Source organism: Brachycentrus maculatus, unplaced genomic scaffold, assembly GCF_059751285.1.
Source record: "Brachycentrus maculatus isolate JH-2025_06_01 unplaced genomic scaffold, ASM5975128v1 h1tg000081l, whole genome shotgun sequence".
Taxonomy (NCBI): domain Eukaryota; kingdom Metazoa; phylum Arthropoda; class Insecta; order Trichoptera; family Brachycentridae; genus Brachycentrus; species Brachycentrus maculatus.
Genome location: NW_028280835.1, coordinates 1,355,477 through 1,374,178, shown reverse-complemented (window position 1 = coordinate 1,374,178; position 18,702 = coordinate 1,355,477). Strand labels below are relative to the sequence as shown.

General features: G+C 30.7%; 1 protein-coding gene across 1 annotated transcript in view; it reads right to left on the bottom strand.

The window, feature by feature from the left end:
- LOC148310966 (uncharacterized) overlaps positions 1-17,785 on the bottom strand; it is a 201,748-nt gene extending 183,963 nt beyond the window's left edge. The window contains exon 1 of the mRNA XM_088257389.1: positions 17,685-17,785. The gene's annotated coding sequence lies outside the window, so the exon portion shown is untranslated. The remainder of the gene's footprint in view (positions 1-17,684) is intronic.
- Positions 17,786-18,702: the final 917 nt, after the last annotated feature.

The window sequence follows — 18,702 nt, the reverse complement described above, 5'->3', positions numbered from 1 at the left end:
TTTACTTTGTGTAATAGAGAAAGAAGACAGCATTTTGTCTTCTTTCTCTCTTTAATTTTTTTATTTTAGTACAAATGTCAAATCGTAATAATTTTATTCTAATGACCGAACGATGGAACGAATGAAATATCCGCCTTCGTAGTGTAATTGTCAGCACGCTCGGCTACCGTTATGGAGGTCCCGGGTTCGATTCCCAGGGGAGGTCAAATAAATATAAGTGATTTTTTCACTCTAATATTTATTCCATATTGCCCTGGAATGGTACCTGAAGCGGAGGGCTGATCACCTTTCCTTCATGTGTTAACGATCAAGATAACACTGTGTTTGTATTATGCAGTGCCCTATGCACCATTTGGTTGCGGATAAGGGTTTGAATGAAAAAAATTTAATGACGATGGAATGGTTTTCCGAAACCGGTAGTGACGAATAAGTGTTTATAAAAGTGGTATTACACAAAGTAAACAATAGATGATAAGAATAGTGTTTACTACCACAAAGTTATCAATGTTTCTCAAAATCCAAAATAAAAATGTAAATTTTCGTTTCTTGCTTTGAAATTTTATCACAACGTGGAATTCGAATAAACGCGTGGTTTTAAATGATTTTTTTCTTTTACACTAAACCAGACTGAGCCACAGTTATGCATCAACTGAAATCTTACTCAAAGTTCTGGACACTAACCGTAGGACCACTACACGACCTAAATATACGACGATTGGTCCAGGAGTTCTTAGCATCCTTTTCCAACATATCAACATGATCAATAATGGATTCTGCCTCTTTTGATTTCTACCAATAAGTATTAAGTAGGTATATGTAGAATACTGACACGTGCATACATATATGTATATACGCGTATATACATAGTTTCGAAAACAATATTACGTATTCAATCTTCCTCGCAATGGAGTATTAATAATACTGTCTGTAATTTTCTGTATGAAAAGTATTGTAAGTTTTGACATTTAAGATTACAATGCCTCCTTTCCTAAGAATTTATTGTAAAGACCCCGAGGCATGTAACATGTCTTTTGTGTTTTCAAATTAATTCCAAAGTATGTGAATAAAATGAAAATATCTACATAAAGCAAAATAATATTTTATAAAAGCAATGTGTAATTACAACAGGTATTTGACATGAAATTTCATTTTGATATAAAAATGAGATTTCTTTAATCTTTCTTTCTTCCGTTATCTTGAATCTATTGAAATTTAATATATACTCGTAGGTATGTTAAGAAATGTATTCATTTCATTTTTAAATTTAAAAAGCGTTCTGCCGATAAAACAGTGTACGACAAAGAAAAACCAAGATGTCGACGTTTCATCACTTTGGAGTACTTTGAAATTGAAATACCTTTTGAGTACTACCGATATCTCGTAAGAGGCACAATACGCGTATTGTGCACCTTATGAGAAATGAGTAGTACTCGCCTAGCGCGTACTTAACAACCGATGAGTTGAATTACATCGCTGAAAAAATAATACTGCCTACTCCAAGACTTCATTTCCTTTAACAAGTTAACGTCATGGGGGGCACCGGTGACCTCGCCTGAGTTGGACTGCAGCGCCATGGGGGGCAACAGTGACCTCACCAGGAACCCATCGTCAAATTGAAAAATGAAATAAAATAACTGCTTTATATCATTCAAATACGTAGGTAAATTACCAAAAATTTTTTTTTTTATTTCGTCATTGACAAATTTTAGTATTGGCGTTTAATGCCCAGCATTCGTTAAGTCGCATTCATTCCACTGGAGACCACCGGAGAGGTCACTTGTCTGATCACGATTTTTTTAAAGAATGTATATTAAAAAAATTGTTTTTGTTTTTTATAATACAGAACAAATATATTTTGTGATTTTATTTAACTCCTTACCTTTCAATAACTCTCTTCTTTTCAAAACCATATAATTATTTCAAAGAAAAATTATTTTTTTCCATACAAAAAATTGAGTTTTAAGAAAAAAAACTATTACGTAAAATGTTACTTGAATTAAGAGAAAATTAATTTGCGACTTAACGAATGCTGGGCCTTAACGTGTTTAAATCCTTTTTTTTTGCTTAGTTATATTAAGCAAAACGAAATCATGAAGATTTTCTTATCTTTACTCTACTACTCGTATATACAAACCTGCAAGCTTTATTTAATCAGACGAAGTGAAACTTTCGCAAATCGTCGACGGAGTGGGGCTTATTTTACGGCATAGTCATTCAGCCGCTGAGTTATGAAGAATAGATGATTACCGAAACTGATGGTTAACATTGATCGCCCCACTTCTGAAATAATGACCGAATATTGGCAAAAAGCGAATTCGATATCCGTTGGGTATAATACCCTAATGATAATATACGAAATTACGGTACGTACTTTACGCGAACGGTCCCCTAGGGAAAATGTGATTTATTCAAGATGAGTGGTTTTGCCGTTGGCATAATATTGCATGTAGGTGTTCCAAAAGCGTTATATAACGGATAAGTGAATTTGCATATAAAAATTATGATTTTTTTTACGGTTTCGATTTCGGTTAAGAATCTACATATTTCAATTCCATAGAACAAAATAACAACTAAGATTTTTCCACATAAATTTTATTTGACCAGCAACCGGGTCAAATAAAAATTAATGTGGAAAAAACTACATAGTTGTTATTTTATTCTATAAAATGCAGTCCCGCCAAGAAATATCAGTACAAAACTTTTATCTATCTAATATTTAAATGCAGATAGATTCTTCAAGTAGCGTATGCAACTCCGATCGTCCTAGATATTGCGGCTTTAATCATTCTTTACCCTTCTTTACCCTTCTTTACCCTGAACTCCTTCACTTACGTCATCCATGTTGCATTCAATATATTTCACTCCTTTATCCGACAATTGGGAGGGGACGAAAATAGAGATTGTTCTGCCTTTATATAACCACCGATCGAATAAAAAACGCGTCATTCCAATGCGGTACCCTATGCACCATTTTGGTGAGGAAACTAGATGGAAGAAGAATATGTAAGTAGAGTACTTTTAAAAAAAAATAACGTTTACGTAGTCAATACTACTAGCAGCATAGATTAAACGTAAGCAATTTTTAAAATAAAATGTTTACCTGGTCAATACCACCTATAGATAAAACGTACGTTAATTTTAAAATTCAACATTTACAGGATCAATTCCACTAATACATAAAAAAAAGACAGGCCAATAAACGTAGCTTTATGGATCGCAAAATAACAACAATGTATCATTAAATTATTTTTAAAAATTAAATGAAACACTTAATATATAATAAATGTATATTTTTTTAAATATCACGAAGTTACTGCCGAGTCAATCGATAAAAAGAGTACGTTCATAAATTTCTATGTTCTCTCTTAGTAATAATAGCCCACTGTTTTCAGTTTTCCTGTAAAGCGTCATGCAATAAACGAGCTAAATAATTTTGAACAAAATAAAATAAATGCCAAAGTTCATGAAAAGTGTTACATTTCTCGTATTTCATATTTCATCGCAAGTTTATTTTGTGATTATTTTAAATCCCTTATACTGTCCTGAAAAATTCACAATAATATAAATATGAATTTTATAAACACGTTCGTGAGTAATTTATAACATTTCAAAGTTATATAATGTGTATTCATAAAATTCCCCACATTCATAAAAGTGGAGTACATTTTCTTGTCTATTTCAACGGCTATGTTCATTTTAATCGTTAATATGAACGATAATTTCGGATCTCAGCAAAGTAATATACATTTCCTACGCGTACAGATTTCTGCTGCTAATCTTATCAGTAACTTAGCTTTGATAGCACAACCCTTTCTTACAATGGAGTTTATAATGCCCTCGTTTACTTTTATTGATTGCAATTATCCTGATATATTGTAAATATAATACTAATTTTTGTCTGTAATTCTTTACGTGTAACTATTTAAAACATTATGTTTCGAGTACGTTAACGTTAAGTTAAAGCCACATTACCAGGCCTGGTAACTTTTTGTTTCCATTCGGACCTATCCGTGTAAAAAATTGAAAGAAAAAAGTCTTATATAATTCTTTTTAAGATAAAAAGGATTACTAATGTCTTTGGAGTCCCTATCACTGTCAGCGGGCATGTAAGTTAATACTAACTAGTGTGTACAATCCACCACTATATTCTAAATCCTAGTTAACAGCTGCAGGAAATATAGTTACCCTACTAGGGGACCCTAGACCCATTACGAAAATCTCTATACCCACCCCCGAACCCAAAGCGCTAAGGAGGGATACCAAGCAAGCCTAAGGCTTCTGATACAATTTACTAGTATGTACTACAAATCTCTTTGAATTCTTTTACCAAGTGCGCCGGAATGTATTTTTTTCTTCTTTTTTTATCACACGAATCTAGTTTATTAACAAAATTTAAAAAAATGATATCCTCTAGTATTTAAAGATAAATTTCTATTCCAAACATAACCCTTTCCTAATCCTTGTCGCATGATAAAATACAATACAATGTCTTAAAACCGGATATTAAAATAACAATGGCTGAGTTCAATATATGATTGTTTCGTGGCACTGTAGAAAAACATATTTGAAATTCAAATAGTATTTGAAAGATAAAAATTCTTTGCCTGTTTTGCATATTATTAATTTATATTCAAGTGCCTTTCCCGCAAGCGTTATGTAAATGCAACGTTTTCACTCAGTTTGGATTATTGGGAGAAGAATAATATAAATGTCCAGTGATCCTCAAATAACATATCGTTTCAACATACATATAATGATGAAAAAATACAAAAGAATTGTTTAAAAATTACTTCAGGAAAGAAACAATTATTTTTTAAATAATCAATTTTAAATACTCAAAATCTATCTAATTTACTTCTTAATTTAAAAAATTGAAAAACAAGTAATGATCTAATTTTATCAATATATGTAAAACTAAGGTAGTTTAATAGTACTTGTGCAATTTGTGATAACCAGAATGAAAATGCCTAACTACAATTAATACTTTTTAAAGATAATAATTATTAATAATAAATAATGATAATTCATTTTGAAAATGTATATAGCTTCATTTTCGTAAAATACTACCTCCAGGGCAACTACCTCAATAAGTATATCAATAATGAGAATATTGTTTTCTGTGTCAATCACATTTATTGAAGGACCTTAGAGGCTTGTTAACTTCATCTTAACGTCGAGAATAAATACATATAAATAATAACAATAATTATCGACATCACTTCTTAATTTAGTAAGGAAATTCGTTAAACATATTGAAACCAGACGCGCTTATATCGATTTAAAGCACAAAGGTTTATACAGCTACAGTAATTTACTAAAAAATAATGATTTTAAAGAGCTGCGAGGCAACGGATTAGGATCTGGTTAAACTCTTTTTGTATGACCTTTTCATTACTACTGAATAGATTAAACATTTTAGAGGAACATTGTAAATGATTTCACTTTAAAATAATTTCAAAACGACTTTGGATGACTTTTTTAACTTATTGAGTACAATTTAGTACAATTAAAAAAAGACTATTTGTACAAAATATCAACCTGACAATGCTAAGACCCAATATTCGATAAATTGCAACTTAATTTTCTTTAAACCCAAGTAACAAATGACGTAATTGAAATATTTTTAAAAAACACCGTTTTGGATTGAAAAGATAAGTTTTTCTTCGAAATAAATATATGGTTTTGAAAAAAGTTATTGAAAGGTGCGGAGTTAAAAAATTACTAAATATTTTATAATAATAAATATAATATAAATAAATAAATAAAAAATAATAAAAAAATAAAATAAAAACAATTTACATTCTTAAAAAAAAATAGGCTTGGTCTGACCTGTTTTGCCGAACTAACTGAATTTTTTTTTGCGATTAAGGCCTTAACGATAAAAATCACTACAATAATTATATACTAAAAAAAGCAGAAAATTTTCATTCGAGTATTCATTGAAATAAAGAAGTATTGAATTTTTAACAATGGTTTAATTGTGCGACGAATAATAAATACCTGTTCGTTTAATAAAATTAGGTGCTTGAATTGTTGTGATATTCACAGTTTGGAAACAAGGGGTAGATTAAGGCTTTCGCCGTTCACCAGGGATCTTCTCTTTTCGATTCCGGAATAAACTGCTGTTTAAAAAGCATCCTGGATTTACAGGTGGGTAGAAACAACTCCCTTATTCTGGTCGATATAAGCAAACTCGAGAGCGGACAGTCCACATTCACTTAGCATACCGTTTATATTTAATTCGATCGATTTCATTTGATGAAAGGAAAATATTTTTGAGAAAAAACGTTTGATATTTTTTTCATATAATTTTATATCCCAATTTAGTATTTTTTGTACGCGTTCGAAATGCAGGTATTGAAGAGATGACAAATACGATTACATATTCTAGCTTTGTATTAGTGTATCTTTAATATACCTATAGGGAAGGGCTGTTACACTGAGGTAGTATGTTTTGAACACTCCATATATCGTAGTCATACAGGAGAAAGTGACTCAGTGCATTTTTTACAAAAACATGATAATTGACTATTTGATATCTCACTAGCTGAAAATTGCCCTGAAAATGTCCCAAAGGATTTTAAACTTGGAAGTATAATATACTGACTTGTTAAAAATGACCAACTGCATTGATGTTTATTTGATAAGTGACTTAAATAGCCCTCGTGAACATTTTACGTTTTGTAAGTTGGTCACTTTCTCCTGTACGACTACGATATATGTATATGCACTGATTCAATGTGGGTACTTGTTAATTTTTATTTATTTTCCTTGAAGTTTAATCTGATCAGCGAATAGTAGCCGACTACCGAGTGGTCAAAATATACAGTAAACCAACTAGTCAATACATATCTAAATTTTTCATTTAAATCTTTAAAATGTTCATCCTTTCACACTTCATAACAGCTAATAATAATAATATTTGCTCCCCTCCGTAGCGTAATGATTAGCTTGTTTAACTTCTTTGCTGGGAGCCCTGAGTTTGATTCCCAGCGGGGTGAATATATGTAAATATTATTGATTTTTTAATTTAATATTTATTTAATATTAATTACCCTGGACTTGTTTCTGAAACGCAGAACTGATCACTTTGCCCTCATGTTACTAACGATCAAGATAATACTGCATCAATAGTATGCAGTGCCCTATGCACCACTGTAAGCAGATAAGGCTAAGAAAAAGAAGAAAACATAAACATTGATAATTTTGAAAAAAAAACATTATTATTGTATCAAATAAAAATAATCAAAAACTTTTTTGAAATATTGTATATGGGTAAATTATTATTAGATTGACGTAACGAAAAGGTTGTTCGTGTAACACGATCATTCGATGGTATTCGATATCTCCTCATAGTAGCGCTGATCCGTATTCGATAAAAAAAATACAATCATATTGAAATATTTGATACTTTCAAGGATATTATTAGGTAATTACATGAGGACAAAGTTGATCGAGTGATTTTCATCTCCAATAGATGTTTCTAGTGAAATTCTAGTGATTCAAGCACTTTGTTTCGAAATTTGAACCATATACATAGAAGTTTCAAGAATTTGAATAGTGTGGTTGTCATTCATGGGTGGAATTGGTAAATGTTACACGTTTGTAAAGTAATCACTTAAAGATGTCAAAAAAATATGGTTACATAATAATTGAAATAATTTAAATAATATAATATAGTTTTTGAAACATTGTACAAAAATCACTAGAATTTTCACTGGTGACATCTATTGGTGAGACGAAAAAGCTTACAAGTATTTGGACACACTCAAAATTTTATTATGTAACCCGTTTTTATACGTTTCAATCAAACTATACAATAAAACATTATATACTGCTGCAAAATATACTCGTATCTACCTATTTTATATAATTGGCGATTTATTAACAAAACACCACGTAAATAATATTTAAATATGCAATATTTCAAAGTCTCTGTTCAAATTTTCTCATCTTATTTTTCTTTCATTATGCAAAAAAAAAAATTCTTATTAAATAAGTCTTATTTCAGAATTAAGTCTGGATCCACACTGAGCCTTCTGAAATACTTATTCAGGGCCTCAAATGTTCAGCACTTTTCCACTCCACCTTACGGAGGCAGAAATCCTCTTAAAACTCAAACAGTCGTGAATAAGAGGGTGAAAGTTCTTACTCCTGCATTAATAGCTTTAAATATCCAAAAATACTCGTATACTTGCTCTTATTTTTAGAGATTTGTCTTGTAGGCGGTTCGTGATGTGTTAATAATAATCATTCCTTTTTAAAATCATGGCTGAAAATTCCTTTTTATTTCATAAAATAATAATAAATCTTTTAACCACAGTTTTTTTAACCTTTTTGTTTTGTACGAAGTTTGACCTTTTTAGTTTCTAGAAATAGTTGGTAAAAGGAATTTTACTAAAGGAAATCTATTAATAGTTTTGTTGGGTTGTGGTCTACTCTTGAGTCAGAGTTTCTGGGTTCGAACCCACTCTACCACAATTAAATACCTATTTTTAATAATAAACCGATAAGGCTCACAGAAATGGAATGAAATGTAAGTATTTTTGTACACAATTCAAATACAAATATGTATCTTTTAAATATGTATATATATAAATACATATATCAGCATCATGAAAACAGTCTGATTATGTCACTGGTCAAATAAAATATAATATATCGCTCACTCCTTTCAACAACGTCATATGTAAAAAATCGTCGATTTTCAGTTGTACATGTTTTCGGAATGCTCAGAAAATGTACTGTATCCCAGCAAAAGCTGGCATATTTTTAACTTAATATTTACCCGCTACAGGGCAGAAAGTGTTATTTTTGATTTTGAAGAAAAGGTATTGGTTAATTTCTTTTTAATTAAATATATATTTTCAAATGGAGACAAAACTTTTGTTGCACAGTAAAAAGTTGAATAAGCGGCTTGATATTTATTTTTTATACATTGTATTATATTCTTAAACTTTAAAAACGATCTCCTGAAAAATCTTTTTTTTTATATGTCGTTGTTGAATGGAGTGTGCTGTATATGAAAAAAACTTAAAATCATAACCAATAAATGTCAGTACAAAACTCTATATGTAATTGTACAATAACTTATTTAACTTGATAATTAAAATCTATGTTACAAGAGAATACTGTTTCGATAAACGCTCTTCTTTATGTAGGGGAGAGTGCCCACGAGTGGGACAGAGGATGAATGGGACAATCGTCCTCCAGCCCAAACTATTATTACAAAAAAAAATTAAAAATTACCCAACATTAACGCTACGATATTAGACAGATTAATCCTCAAACCTTAGTTCTCGACTGACAGTAAAGCGAGTAAGACGTGTTACAATTTTTTTGCGTCAAAAAGTAAATTATATATTGCAATTTGATTTTGTTTGTACATATAGGTTATGATAAGTGCTGCAATTGATAAATACAATTATTTAAGTTGGTTCTCTCAGGATATTATAAAGTATGTTTCATCAAATTTACTTTAGAATAAATGTATCGATTTATCTATTTTTCTAAAAATCACGCATTTCCTTGAATGGGACGCGCGCAGTGATCATGAATGGGACGGTCCCACTCAAGGGAAAATTGCCCCATTCATGGCGAATACTTTTAATTTATATTAAAAATCGTTTGTACTCGTTTGCATTACACGCATTGTAAACATTATATTGTTTTTAGGTTATAATGCCAAAAACACGGCATCGTTCACCAACCATCAATCACCAACGTTCTAATTGAAGCTGCTGTAGAAGAGGTTTTAAATAAAAGCAAAATATTAGGTCGGTTGCAAAGACATATGCAATAGGAAAATCTTCTCTTTATAGACATGTCAAACAAGTAAAGGCTGATAGGAAATAAAAGAGCCTATCAGCGGAAGCTAAACTGGCAGTGCATAACGGAGTCCTGGTTCTAACTCTAATGTATGGAAGTGAAACATGGAGTTGGCAAAATAAGGATGAAAGTAGACTGAATGCAGTCGAAATGCGATCTCTCAGAAGAATGTGCGACAAAACGATGTATGATAGATGTTCGAATAGTGAAATAAGGAAGGAATGCAAAGCTGAGATAAGCATAATCGATAAAATTAAGAAAAATGTGTTGAGATGGTTTGGACATGTAGAACGAATGAGTGAGGATAAAACGGTTAAACAAATTTACTAGGCGAATGTTATTGGAAAAAGGAGCAGAGAAAGACTGAGAAAAACATGGCACGATCAGGTAAGCCAAATAGTTGCAAGTGGTCAGGTTGGAGTCGTAACAATCGGCGGGTATGAGTGAGGAGATGCATGAACGTGGAAGAGGCGAAAATAATGTTTGCAAAGACAGAGTGGTGTGGCGTTATATTCTTTCTACCTATCCCTGCGGGTAAGCGGCGTGATAGTAAGTTAGTTTTTTTAGTTAGTTAGTTCAGTCTGAAGCGAGAAGAAATACTTTCCACGTATTTAAATTCAGCTGGAAGAATATGTTCTACAGTACAGAAATAAATCAGTAAGGGGAAATCAAGCATAATATCTGACACTTCAGAAAAGGACAAGTTTTTGAAAATACAATTATTGAAGAATGGAAAATGAAAACCTATAGATAGACCATAAAATAAGCCTAACGCTAAAAGAGTTTTTAAAAAAACTCAGTTTTCAACAAAATATTTCAATGAGTGATGACAGAGATCAGTTCAGATAAATCAGTTGAAATAGAAGGTGTATCACTGACAAAAACAAAAGGAAAGGAGGATAATAAGTGTCACATATGTGAAGGAGAATATCAATATAGTTTTATGCAATGGCTTAAATGTAAATTTTGTGGCCCATGAAAAAAAAAAAAATTGACAAAAATGTTGCAAAAATGTTAAATAAAATTTCTTTTACATGTGTCTACGCATTATACGAAAGTGTCTACAGATGATTTTTGTTTTAAAATAGAATTATTCCATCAATCTAGCATTTTAATTAATGTCCTATTCATGGTATACTGGTGTCCCTCTCATGGGAGGGTGTTTATGAATGGGACATTTTAGGACATGATTTGAAATCGATTTTTCAGGCAGTTAGGTTAATTTTTTTAGAAAACAAAGTACGGCATATTTGTAGCTAAAAGATTGAATAAAGAGAAACCACGTTTACTTTTTGTGATTTATTTTACAGAGAAGAACTAGAGAGGCAAAATCAAAAACGTCCCATCCATGGGCACTCTCCCCTACTTGTCTTTTTCTCCATTTAACTTGTCATACTACGCAAATTGTTAACTAAAAAATATTAAAAACGTGATCAGCTAATGTACAATATAATATGCAAGCGCCTAGTGATTCCCTAATATTAGAGTGTAAAATGTATGCCATATCGCTCACTCCTTTCAAGAACGTCATAAATCAAAAATCGTCAATTTTCAGTTGTGCATGTTTTCGGAATGCCCAAAAAATGTACTATATCCCAGCAAACGCGGCATATTTTTAACTTAATATTTACCCGCTACAGGGCAGAAAATGTTGTTTTTGCATTTTGAAGAAAAGGTATTGTTTAATTATTTTTTAAATATACTTTATATTTTTCAAATGGAGAAAAAACCTAAAAAGATCTGTTGCATAGTAAAAAGTTCAATAAGCGGCTTGATATTTATTTTTAATACATTGTGTTATATTTTTAAACTTTAAAAACGTTCTCCTGAAAAATCTATTTTTTTTATTAAAACGTTCTTGAAAGGAGTGAGCGATATGCGTATTATGTCTATGATGTATGCCACGCAGAGAGTAGAAACAATCTTCTCACTCATTCCTTTCAACTGCCAGACGAATTCAGAAAATAGAGAAATTTTCGTCTGATCCAAGCCAATTCGCCCTAGCGCGTAAAGAAACCTCACTTCGATGATATAATAAAATCCTTATCTTAATTAACCCAATACTTATCATCACTGCCATGAACAATTTATCAGGTTTTATCCGAAAGTTATGTTAATAAATTATCTCTCTGGTTAAATTATTAATCACGACTTTCATGAAATTATACAAGAAACAGAACGGTTTAAAATTATTAATTACCGCGGTTGGTTTAAGTACGTGTTCTCCACGGCCATAAATTAAAATGATGCTTTATAACATTTTAATCAGAAAGTGGGTTTAAGAGGTTCATTCCTAATAGAATAATACGTCTCTATTTTTGAGTGAGAAAATTAAAAAGTCCAAATTAGTAGAAAAAAATGCGCGTGTGGCATCCGATAGAAGGGGAAAAAAACATAATGATTAATATTGCTTTATAACTAACTAACTAACTAACCATCACACCGCTTCCACGCAGGATTAGGCAGAGAGAATAGAACGCCATACCACCCTGTCATTGCAAAAACATTCTTCACCTCTTCCACATTCATGCATCTCGTCATACATATCCGCCGATTATTCGGACTCCTGATCCGACCCGGCCGCTTTCAAGTATTTAACATACCTGATTGTGACAAGTTTTCCTCGGTCTTTCTCTGCTTCTTTTTTCAACTACATTTGCCTCATAAAATTTGTTTAGCCGTTCTTACCTCACTCGTGCATTCCAGGTGTCCAAACAATAACCCTATACTGGAAAATATTCACCTGTATAGGGTTAATAATAATAATAAAACCCTTATTCGCACCCCAATGGTGCATAGGGCACTGCGTCATATAAACGCAGTGTTATCTTGATCGTTTACACATGAAGGAAAGGTGATCAGCCCTCCGCTTCAGGTACCAGTCCAGGGTAATATTGAATAAATATGACTGTGAAAAAATCACTTATATTTATTTTACCCCCCTTGGGAATCGAACCCGGGACCTCCGGAATGGTAGCCGAGCGTGCTGACCATTACACTACGGAGGCGGACAATAGTTATAGGGTTAATTAAGTTAAATATAGGATTTAATTTAACACTCTCCTTATCATTCATCATTCACTTTGTGTAATACCACTTTAATATACAAAAAATTAACAATGCTTTTAATATGAAAAAATCATTTAATTTACAATCCTCTCGCACATCATAGCATCATTCTCTAATATACAATATATGTATTAAGTTACACAACAGGTCTCATTATTTTGTTTGAGCATTTCTCTGCTCTAGCTGCCTTTGTGACGTTATTGGGGCCGAACTATTTTAGTAACCAGTACATACTCATATATCCAATGGAGAATTACGTCCGAAATTCTCTAACAACCTGTGTTTAGATTTAAAGCAAGTGATAATATTAACGAAAAGTAAAAGTACTTCGAATTTCGCTATACGAGTATATTACTACTCAGAATTACAACAGCTGAAATTCGTGTAATAACAGTCGATATTCTTTTTAAAAATATTACTGTAAAACCCACAAACTGTTTTTTTTTTAAATTATTAAAAATGTATTCAAAAATCATTTTACTTAAAAACTCGTGAGCTTTGTTTAATGTTATAAATCTTAAAGCGAATTTCGATTAACGATCAATGTACCACAAATGTAGCAATAAGAAGACTGTAGCAATAAGAATGCAAAAATATTTCACAAATTGAAATTTCTTATAAATTTCTGTTAACGAACACAAAAAACAATGAAATTTAATGATAATACATATCGCTCACTGCTTTCAACAACGTCATATATCAAAAATCGTAAATTTTCAGTTGTGCGTGTTTTCGGAAAAATCTATTTTTTTTATATATGACGTTGTTGAAAGGAGTGAGCGATATGATTTATACGTCTGGTATGTACGAGTTATGGTATAATAAATTGCTGATATATTTACATAAATATTCGAATCACCGTTTTTTCGACTCGACGTAAATGGACATAGCAAGAAAATTGAGATATTTTTGCGGTTTCCGGCCTTAGAGATCAAAGTCATAATCCCTTTGATGCGGAAGCCACCATTTTCACTCACGCAATCATTATCCCTCCAAAATGCAAAATGTTTTACAAAATACACGGCGTAAATAATAACATGACGAATTGCGCGGACAGAACAAAAATTACGTGTTTCATTAGCAGCCATTATCACGAGTCTGGTAACGCTGTAACTTGCAGTCTAGGAACTATATTTAAATAAACAAATACATAGTTCGAATTGTCAATATCAACAGAACTTATTTACTAATTTTTGGGCAATAAATTACTATCTTATTATTTTTTTAATACTCAACATACATGAAGAAGAATATGGATGTCTGGGCATTTACAACCGTCATAGGCTGGTTTAAGTGATCACTTTACACGTGTGTAACATTCACCAATTCTACCCATGATTGACAACCACACTACTCAAATTGTTGAAAGTTCTTTAAATATGATCCAATTTTAAAACTTGAAAAGATCCAATATTTTGAGTGTGTCCAAATACTTGTTCACAAAATCTGGATTATCTCCAATTACAAGAGTTACCTTCATTTATTTTTATTATTAATGGGTACAATTGGTGAATGTTACACGTGTGTAAAGTGATCACTTAAACCAGCCGATGACGGTCGTCAGCCCCGTAAATGCCCAGACTTCCATATTCTTCTTCATCTTTGATGAGATGTCAAAAAATAATTTGAAAAGATCCTATTTTAAAATTAAAAAATCATCATTTTTATTTTTTAAATTCTCCATATGGTTCTTATAAATAACTTTTTATTCAATAAAATTCTTTTCTATTTCAAACTATTATAAATCCATTATTTTCTTCTTAGAGTATGATTTAATGGAAATTGAACAAAAAAAAATGTAAATTGTTTTTCATAAAACATAAAAAATAAAGAATACGAGTATCTGCATTGTATTTTCGTATCATATTCAACATTATTTAGATACTATTAAATTATATTAAATAACTGCTGAATTTTGCTCTCGTGAGACAATACCATTTCACGAGGAATTCGTGAATTTATGAATGCAAAAGTTTTTATTCCTTCTCTCGTCTCCTCATAGCATATAAACTGTTTCTACGTTTCAATCTTAATAGAAGCGATGACAAGTTTTTGACAAAAAGTAACACGCTTCACCGTTACGGAGCTGTTTTATCTTTCGTTTGTAGGTAAAGCAAAAACCTCCACCGGCGCGAAACAAAAACATTTTCTTTTCAATTCTTCCATTACATTTTTTTCTCAACAAAAATATGGGACGTGTGATAAAAAATTTGCAAGCTTTGAGTGAAACAAACGCTCGCGTCTTATTTTAACTGATTTAAAGATAATGGTTTTGAATATTTTCCTATTCCTAGAAATAATAACAACAAAAACTCCACCTAAGCATGTTTATTTTAATTTTTAAGTTATTTATTACGGAAGATGATATGGTGAAACCGGTTGGAAAATGGTACTTATTTAAAAACAATGTTGGAGTTTTATTTAATTTACATAATTCATAAAATTTGCAAAAAAAAGATACTATCATCAAAAAACATTGAAAAAAAGACTTTAACATAACTGCGTTATTATGAAGAATAAGGAAAAAATACTTTTTTATTTTTAAAAAAGTAACTGTTCGTTTGTTCAAAATCTTAAATCTTTTCAAATTATCCACCGACTTCAACGAAATTTTGACTTAACGTTGCATTCAAACACGCGCAAAAAAAAATTAAACACATTTTAACCGCAATGACAGCGCCATCTGTCAAACGTAACAGAAACACGCTCAGTACCTACTAAGATTGCTATTGGCGAACAGCCTGTTTCTTGACAGTTGTTAATATAGTATACCCACAACCATTGTGAAATTAAATATATTAAATATGTGTGTCTCTTTTTTTCTATTTAACCGGACTAAGCCGCAGCAACGCGTGGCCGTGTACAGTTAGTTTTATTAAATGTATTATTAAATTAATTAATTAATGTAGTTTTATTAAATTAATTTGGTTCCAACTACAGAACTACGCTTTAAAAAAAATCGCAACAAAACTTTTTCTTTGGGCGTCACAGACGATGTGAAATTGAGTACTCGTAACATCGGTAGAGGTCACGCAAGAAAAGAAGAAATAACATAGAATCCTCTGGTATGTGCATATGTATAATATATTTGCATAAATCATAGGATGGTAATACTAAAACATGTCGTAAGTTTAAAACTTTCCGTATATAAGAATGAGTACCATGTTCACCTCAACTATGAAAATATATGCTTTAAGAAGGTTATGCATATTTTATAATTTTTCATATAGGAAATTAGTACAAAAATTTGTATGAATTATATCACAGATCCCATCTTTATTATATATTCCATCCATATTTCCATCTACAAAGAAAAACCCTGACATGAAGATCGGTAGCAAAATTAAAATATACAAAACTTGTGAACTCAAATGTACAGAGTTTGAGACTAATGATATTTGTCGGAGTCCTAAAAAATTTAGTATTGTGGTTGTCAATCATGGGTTGAATGATGAATGTTATAAGTGTGTAAAGTGATTAGTTAACTAGCCTATGACAGGTTAAAATCCTTTAATTACCCAGAATTCCATAATCCACTTCATATATGTTGTGACGTCAAAAATATAAGAAGAACTCCTAAATGGAGAAACCCAGATTTGTGAACAAATATTTGGACACTGAAAAACTAGCATTTTATCAATAATTAGATTATAAAATGCAGCAAAATATTTAACGATCAACTCTACATTCTTCCATACGCTGCAGAGCCCTATGCACCATTGGGTGCGGATACCGGTTAGAAGAAGAAGAATGTTTCCATACATCAATTTCAGGATCTTGATTACAATGATCTTGATTACCCGCGTAGCTTATTTAAATTTAATTCAATTTACTTCTTGTCATTCAATTCAAATGATCATATATTTTTAAAAAAACGATCATTACCGTTAGGAAATTAATATTATGAAAAATTACTTTATCTTTACAAAGCGTATCAACGTAGATAACGCCCTTGTAATATGGGTTCTGGTAAACAATATCTAATATGCAATATAGATTACAATCTATATAGGTAGGTACTTATTTAAACCAGTGAGTAGGTACTTTTTATTTGCGAAATAAATACCTATGTAACGACGAACTTATTTTACGTATTTTTAAATCCGTATATTCTTTTATAAGTGTCAATTTTTTGTTATTGTTGCATTTTTTTTCAAAACTTTTTTATTGTTACAAACATAATTACGTATTCGAATTGTTTATTTATTTTTTTATTTCAAAACATATTACATACATAAGTCATATATACATATAATATTCCCGATGAGTAATTTCTATTTCTCATTTTGGGACATGGGATTAAGATTAGCAAGACTGGAACACAAATAATAAAAGAACAAAAAATATTTTTTTTTAAATAACCAAAAGTAATACTAATACATGGCAAAATATGAAAACAATAAACAGGTATAATAAATAGGCACAAGAAGCATATTTAAAAGAAATAAATGAGAAAAACATAAGGTAAGAAGCATATTTAAAATAAACAAATGAGAAAATATAAAAAATGCGAAAATATAACTAATGAGAAAATATAAAAGTATAGGTACTTTTTATTTGTAAATACCTAAGTAACGATGATCATATTTTACGTATTTTTAAATCCATATTTTTTTTTGAAGAGACAATTTTTTTGTTATTGTTGCATTTTTTTTCAACATATACGTATATGAATTACCAATTCGGTTAGTGTCTAAAGTCTCCAAAAGTTATGCACCAAGTACAGATGGCTTTCAGAAACTTTTTGAAACATCGAGAGCATATTATAAATTAGTTTAAAAACTTACTTTTTAATTCGAAGAAATGACAGCTCGTCGGGAAACTTTGAACGGGTTGAGAGCGGTTGGGGTAACACGAGTGACGCGACACCGGTATACAGGCAACTTGGCTGACTGAAGTATGGCGTGGATTGCCTCCGTCTAGATAACAAGGCGCATGCGCAAAGCCTCGAAGGAAAACAATAACACGGCATTTTTTGGGGGCTACTTTAAAAGCGTCCATTAAGGAGGAAAAGTGTGTCGATGAAATGAAAATTCATTTCAAAGGTTTTGGGACATGGGATCAAGATAAACAAGACTGGAACACAAATAATAAAGTAACAAAAGTTTTTTTTTTAATAACAAAAATAAATACTAATACATGGCAAAATATAAAAACAATAAACTGGTATAATGAATAGGCATAAGAAGCATATTTAAAAGAAATAAATGAGAAAAACATAAGGTACGAAGCATATTTAAAATAAACCAATGAGAAAATGTAAAAAATGAGAAAATATAACAAATGAAAAAATATAAAAACCTTAAGGTAAAAACAAAATAATAAAATATGACTAATCACTACATTTATATCTTTCCATAAAGTACCTTCTCAGATCATTTATTTTGGATAATTTATTAATAATATTTCAATTTATGTATTAATTTTAAATCAAACACAGATTTTTTTAGTCTAAGTTGTATTTTATTGTCAATCTTCACTTCATTTAATCTTCACATTCGTTTGAAAATACCATAGCTAGGCAAAACAATTGTCACAATATTAATTTTTATGCGTTTTTTTAACAATAAAATACGGCTTAGTAGACTCAAAACATCTTTGTTTGATTTAACAATTAATACTGAAATTAAAATGGAGTTCTAAAAATTAAACACCAGATCAATAAATATTTCAATTAACTTATCTGCAGGGCTTTTTCGCAACTAAAAAAGGTCCCGGAAGTCACTTCGTGTCAAGCTTTTTACTAACAAAAATATATACGCTTAAATATAATTTAAATATTCATTATAATACCATATTTTATCA